Source organism: Teleopsis dalmanni, chromosome 2 (assembly GCF_002237135.1).
Source record: "Teleopsis dalmanni isolate 2A chromosome 2, ASM223713v2, whole genome shotgun sequence".
Classification (NCBI taxonomy): domain Eukaryota; kingdom Metazoa; phylum Arthropoda; class Insecta; order Diptera; family Diopsidae; genus Teleopsis; species Teleopsis dalmanni.
In genome coordinates, this window is record NC_051847.1 from 232,466,143 (window position 1) to 232,473,413 (window position 7,271).

Genomic DNA, 7,271 nt, shown 5'->3' on the forward strand with positions numbered 1-7,271 from the left:
GCCACGCTACACTTCCATCCAGAATTTGTCTCAAAATATATCGAGATGTAGGTACATTTCGACATCTTTTAGTGCTATCATTTGTTATTAACTTTTCTGTATAAATATTAACGGCTGCTTCACTTTCATGATATTTCTATCCACGTCTTCATTGACATCTGTTTTTTCATAGAACTCGATTTATTGACTTAATCACCCATATTTATAACATATATCTTTTTATTAGGTATAATTTGTTTATCCACAATAATTGAAACCTTAGGTCATTTGGTTCATATTGCATTTATTTATTTCTAACATACTTTATGTTAGGCAGAGAGGACGCATGCTCATATAAGTATCAGTACTTCCTCTCGGAGACATTTGTTGCCTACTGTTGTTTTACTGTTCTTATCTCGTAGTCTTGTTCCTGTTAAACCATTTAGTATTCCAAACAGAATTGGGGAGATCCGACAAGTCTGTGTTTTGCTTTTCCAGATGATTCTGAGAACGGCCGATAACTTTAATTTTGTTATCTCTGTATTTAAGACATAAGAGGTACTTCGTCTGCACTCCTAAATATAAACACAGAGAGCGCTCGATAAATTCTATCACATTTACGTCATGGCAACTTCTGTACAATTTATTAGTGTCTAACGTAATCTGAGGGTTCTGCACTTCTTGAATAAGTTTTTTTTGTCAATTATTTTATATTTAATTTTATTATAATTATTTATTATGTATTTATTATACATTATTATTAATTTATTATATTATTATTAATTATTAGTAAAGTAAATTTAGCAATTATTGGTAAAAGCATATTTTTTTATTATTTTTCCATAAAACCATAATTTTTAATTCTTGTTTTTTATTTATTAACTTTATTCTTTAATTTTCTTTTTTTTTTTTATTTAACAAATGTTTCAGTTTACTTTTAATTCTACTAACATATTTTTTTGAGTTGATTTTAGGTCTCTTTATAAGCCACTATATTGACTTTTATGATACTTCGAAGCATTATATTTTTTAGATTTTACTTTCTTCCTAACACTCTTTCACAATCTAAATACAATGAGTTCTTCTTTATTCTCTGGCTGGACGGAATATTTTCGCTGCAAAGGTTATATGAAAAATACTTATAAAGAAACTGATATTGATTACGAGTATTCAATATCTACATTTAAACAGTGGACCCGAAATTCTTTAATTGTTCTTTATTCTCTGACATCAAAATCTATAAATATTTGTGAAGGGACAATTTGAGTTTCGGGAACAGGAAAAAGTCGCACTTGAGGTAGTCTCACATTAACAGCTGCTGTAAACAAATTAATTGAACAGATGGCGCTCAAATTTGTACCATATGTCAAGAAAGGGTGTACCAACATAACAAAATTTTTGAAAAAGGTCTATTACTTAAGGAGTAGTTAACAAACAACAAAATCCGGATACTTTTTGAGCAGAAGGTATGCAAAACGCAAGAGGTTCCTCTCTTTTGATGCCAACTAAATCTATGTATAACTCTGTAAAATCCAGATTCCAAAACAAAAAAAAAAACAAAAAAAAATTACCAAAAAGTTGATTTTTGTAGCCAATCACAGTGTTATTATGGATCACCAATGTATGAGGACAAGTCTAATTAAATTCATAGACTTGCAAAAAAAATAAAACTAAGTAATGCAAGATAGAACAAAATATGTTAGTTTGGTATATTTCTACTTACATAAGATTGTGTTTTACTAGAAAAGAAATCCAACATAACTGTCATAAAGTTATGTATTTATAATCTCTGTATAAGAAAAAGACTTGAAGAATATTAAATCAAAATGAGAGAGGCAGGGGACTGAATACAAATACGTTATATACAGTATACAGAATACGTTATTGCAGTCATGTTATATGTGATACATATAGCTCATCTTCTTTAATATAGATAAAATACAATAATCCATATGTGCACATTCTATATAACAACATACTATATAGCATGTAGAATATCAATAATTTTCCTAATATAAAAATACCGATGCACGCGATTCGTTGTCGCATCTAGAATGAAGATTTAGAATGCTAATTCACATATATTCAGACTGGCTGGACATTTTAGCAACAGAAGTTATATGACAAATTATTATTTCTTATACAGCTACATTTAAGCAGTGAACCCGATCACTGCATTACTGATCGTATACAAAAGATAGCTAAGCTATTTTATGGAATCTAATATTAAACTATTTTATATTTACCAAGTCCATATATAACTAGCAATATTTATATGTATTTTCTGAAACATGGGTGAAGTAGTGCTGTAATAAAGCATGCCTATAAATGGCTTTTGTGATTAGTGCTATTTTTTATTTATTGCACATTAATTTGTAGAAATTAATCTGAATTAACTATTATGTATAAGATATCACCGGATGGGTTTAGTTTACACGAAAGATGTATTTATTGTGAAATTGTAATTGTTAGAAATTCTATTGCTCTAACTACTGTGCTGTGAGCTGAAGAGTCAATTTTTACACTAAAAAAAAATCGACTGAAATAATTCACACGGTCTCTTTTGGGTTTTTACAAAAGTTCTATTATTTAAGGTGCCACGCTACACTTCCATCCAGAATTTGTCTCAAAATATATCGAGATGTAGGTACATTTCGACATCTTTTAGTGCTATCATTTGTTATTAACTTTTCTGTATAAATATTAACGGCTGCTTCACTTTCATGATATTTCTATCCACGTCTTCATTGACATCTGTTTTTTCATAGAACTCGATTTATTGACTTAATCACCCATATTTATAACATATATCTTTTTATTAGGTATAATTTGTTTATCCACAATAATTGAAACCTTAGGTCATTTGGTTCATATTGCATTTATTTATTTCTAACATACTTTATGTTAGGCAGAGAGGACGCATGCTCATATAAGTATCAGTACTTCCTCTCGGAGACATTTGTTGCCTACTGTTGTTTTACTGTTCTTATCTCGTAGTCTTGTTCCTGTTAAACCATTTAGTATTCCAAACAGAATTGGGGAGATCCGACAAGTCTGTGTTTTGCTTTTCCAGATGATTCTGAGAACGGCCGATAACTTTAATTTTGTTATCTCTGTATTTAAGACATAAGAGGTACTCCGTCTGCACTCCTAAATATAAACACAGAGAGCGCTCGATAAATTCTATCACATTTACGTCATGGCAACTTCTGTACAATTTATTAGTGTCTAACGTAATCTGAGGGTTCTGCACTTCTTGAATAAGTTTTTTTTGTCAATTATTTTATATTTAATTTTATTATAATTATTTATTATGTATTTATTATACATTATTATTAATTTATTATATTATTATTAATTATTAGTAAAGTAAATTTAGCAATTATTGGTAAAAGCATATTTTTTTATTATTTTTCCATAAAACCATAATTTTTAATTCTTGTTTTTTATTTATTAACTTTATTCTTTAATTTTCTTTTTTTTTTTTATTTAACAAATGTTTCAGTTTACTTTTAATTCTACTAACATATTTTTTTGAGTTGATTTTAGGTCTCTTTATAAGCCACTATATTGACTTTTATGATACTTCGAAGCATTATATTTTTTAGATTTTACTTTCTTCCTAACACTCTTTCACAATCTAAATACAATGAGTTCTTCTTTATTCTCTGGCTGGACGGAATATTTTCGCTGCAAAGGTTATATGAAAAATACTTATAAAGAAACTGATATTGATTACGAGTATTCAATATCTACATTTAAACAGTGGACCCGAAATTCTTTAATTGTTCTTTATTCTCTGACATCAAAATCTATAAATATTTGTGAAGGGACAATTTGAGTTTCGGGAACAGGAAAAAGTCGCACTTGAGGTAGTCTCACATTAACAGCTGCTGTAAACAAATTAATTGAACAGATGGCGCTCAAATTTGTACCATATGTCAAGAAAGGGTGTACCAACATAACAAAATTTTTGAAAAAGGTCTATTACTTAAGGAGTAGTTAACAAACAACAAAATCCGGATACTTTTTGAGCAGAAGGTATGCAAAACGCAAGAGGTTCCTCTCTTTTGATGCCAACTAAATCTATGTATAACTCTGTAAAATCCAGATTCCAAAACAAAAAAAAAACAAAAAAAAATTACCAAAAAGTTGATTTTTGTAGCCAATCACAGTGTTATTATGGATCACCAATGTATGAGGACAAGTCTAATTAAATTCATAGACTTGCAAAAAAAATAAAACTAAGTAATGCAAGATAGAACAAAATATGTTAGTTTGGTATATTTCTACTTACATAAGATTGTGTTTTACTAGAAAAGAAATCCAACATAACTGTCATAAAGTTATGTATTTATAATCTCTGTATAAGAAAAAGACTTGAAGAATATTAAATCAAAATGAGAGAGGCAGGGGACTGAATACAAATACGTTATATACAGTATACAGAATACGTTATTGCAGTCATGTTATATGTGATACATATAGCTCATCTTCTTTAATATAGATAAAATACAATAATCCATATGTGCACATTCTATATAACAACATACTATATAGCATGTAGAATATCAATAATTTTCCTAATATAAAAATACCGATGCACGCGATTCGTTGTCGCATCTAGAATGAAGATTTAGAATGCTAATTCACATATATTCAGACTGGCTGGACATTTTAGCAACAGAAGTTATATGACAAATTATTATTTCTTATACAGCTACATTTAAGCAGTGAACCCGATCACTGCATTACTGATCGTATGCAAAAGATAGCTAAGCTATTTTATGGAATCTAATATTAAACTATTTTATATTTACCAAGTCCATATATAACTAGCAATATTTATATGTATTTTCTGAAACATGGGTGAAATAGTGGTGTAATAAAGCATGCCTATAAATGGCTTTTGTGATTAGTGCTATTTTTTATTTATTGCACATTAATTTGTAGAAATTAATCTGAATTAACTATTATGTATAAGATATCACCGGATGGGTTTAGTTTACACGAAAGATGTATTTATTGTGAAATTGTAATTGTTAGAAATTCTATTGCTCTAACTACTGTGCTGTGAGCTGAAGAGTCAATTTTTACACTAAAAAAAAATCGACTGAAATAATTCACACGGTCTCTTTTGGGTTTTTACAAAAGTTCTATTATTTAAGGTGCCACGCTACACTTCCATCCAGAATTTGTCTCAAAATATATCGAGATGTAGGTACATTTCGACATCTTTTAGTGCTATCATTTGTTATTAACTTTTCTGTATAAATATTAACGGCTGCTTCACTTTCATGATATTTCTATCCACGTCTTCATTGACATCTGTTTTTTCATAGAACTCGATTTATTGACTTAATCACCCATATTTATAACATATATCTTTTTATTAGGTATAATTTGTTTATCCACAATAATTGAAACCTTAGGTCATTTGGTTCATATTGCATTTATTTATTTCTAACATACTTTATGTTAGGCAGAGAGGACGCATGCTCATATAAGTATCAGTACTTCCTCTCGGAGACATTTGTTGCCTACTGTTGTTTTACTGTTCTTATCTCGTAGTCTTGTTCCTGTTAAACCATTTAGTATTCCAAACAGAATTGGGGAGATCCGACAAGTCTGTGTTTTGCTTTTCCAGATGATTCTGAGAACGGCCGATAACTTTAATTTTGTTATCTCTGTATTTAAGACATAAGAGGTACTTCGTCTGCACTCCTAAATATAAACACAGAGAGCGCTCGATAAATTCTATCACATTTACGTCATGGCAACTTCTGTACAATTTATTAGTGTCTAACGTAATCTGAGGGTTCTGCACTTCTTGAATAAGTTTTTTTTGTCAATTATTTTATATTTAATTTTATTATAATTATTTATTATGTATTTATTATACATTATTATTAATTTATTATAATATTATTAATTATTAGTAAAGTAAATTTAGCAATTATTGGTAAAAGCATATTTTTTTATTATTTTTCCATAAAACCATAATTTTTAATTCTTGTTTTTTATTTATTAACTTTATTCTTTAATTTTCTTTTTTTTTTGTATTTAACAAATGTTTCAGTTTACTTTTAATTCTACTAACATATTTTTTTGAGTTGATTTTAGGTCTCTTTATAAGCCACTATATTGACTTTTATGATACTTCGAAGCATTATATTTTTTAGATTTTACTTTCTTCCTAACACTCTTTCACAATCTAAATACAATGAGTTCTTCTTTATTCTCTGGCTGGACGGAATATTTTCGCTGCAAAGGTTATATGAAAAATACTTATAAAGAAACTGATATTGATTACGAGTATTCAATATCTACATTTAAACAGTGGACCCGAAATTCTTTAATTGTTCTTTATTCTCTGACATCAAAATCTATAAATATTTGTGAAGGGACAATTTGAGTTTCGGGAACAGGAAAAAGTCGCACTTGAGGTAGTCTCACATTAACAGCTGCTGTAAACAAATTAATTGAACAGATGGCGCTCAAATTTGTACCATATGTCAAGAAAGGGTGTACCAACATAACAAAATTTTTGAAAAAGGTCTATTACTTAAGGAGTAGTTAACAAACAACAAAATCCGGATACTTTTTGAGCAGAAGGTATGCAAAACGCAAGAGGTTCCTCTCTTTTGATGCCAACTAAATCTATGTATAACTCTGTAAAATCCAGATTCCAAAACAAAAAAAAAACAAAAAAAATGACCAAAAAGTTGATTTTTGTAGCCAATCACAGTGTTATTATGGATCACCAATGTATGAGGACAAGTCTAATTAAATTCATAGACTTGCAAAAAAAATAAAACTAAGTAATGCAAGATAGAACAAAATATGTTAGTTTGGTATATTTCTACTTACATAAGATTGTGTTTTACTAGAAAAGAAATCCAACATAACTGTCATAAAGTTATGTATTTATAATCTCTGTATAAGAAAAAGACTTGAAGAATATTAAATCAAAATGAGAGAGGCAGGGGACTGAATACAAATACGTTATATACAGTATACAGAATACGTTATTGCAGTCATGTTATATGTGATACATATAGCTCATCTTCTTTAATATAGATAAAATACAATAATCCATATGTGCACATTCTATATAACAACATACTATATAGCATGTAGAATATCAATAATTTTCCTAATATAAAAATACCGATGCACGCGATTCGTTGTCGCATCTAGAATGAAGATTTAGAATGCTAATTCACATATATTCAGACTGGCTGGACATTTTAGCAACAGAAGTTATATGACAAATTATTATTTCTTATACA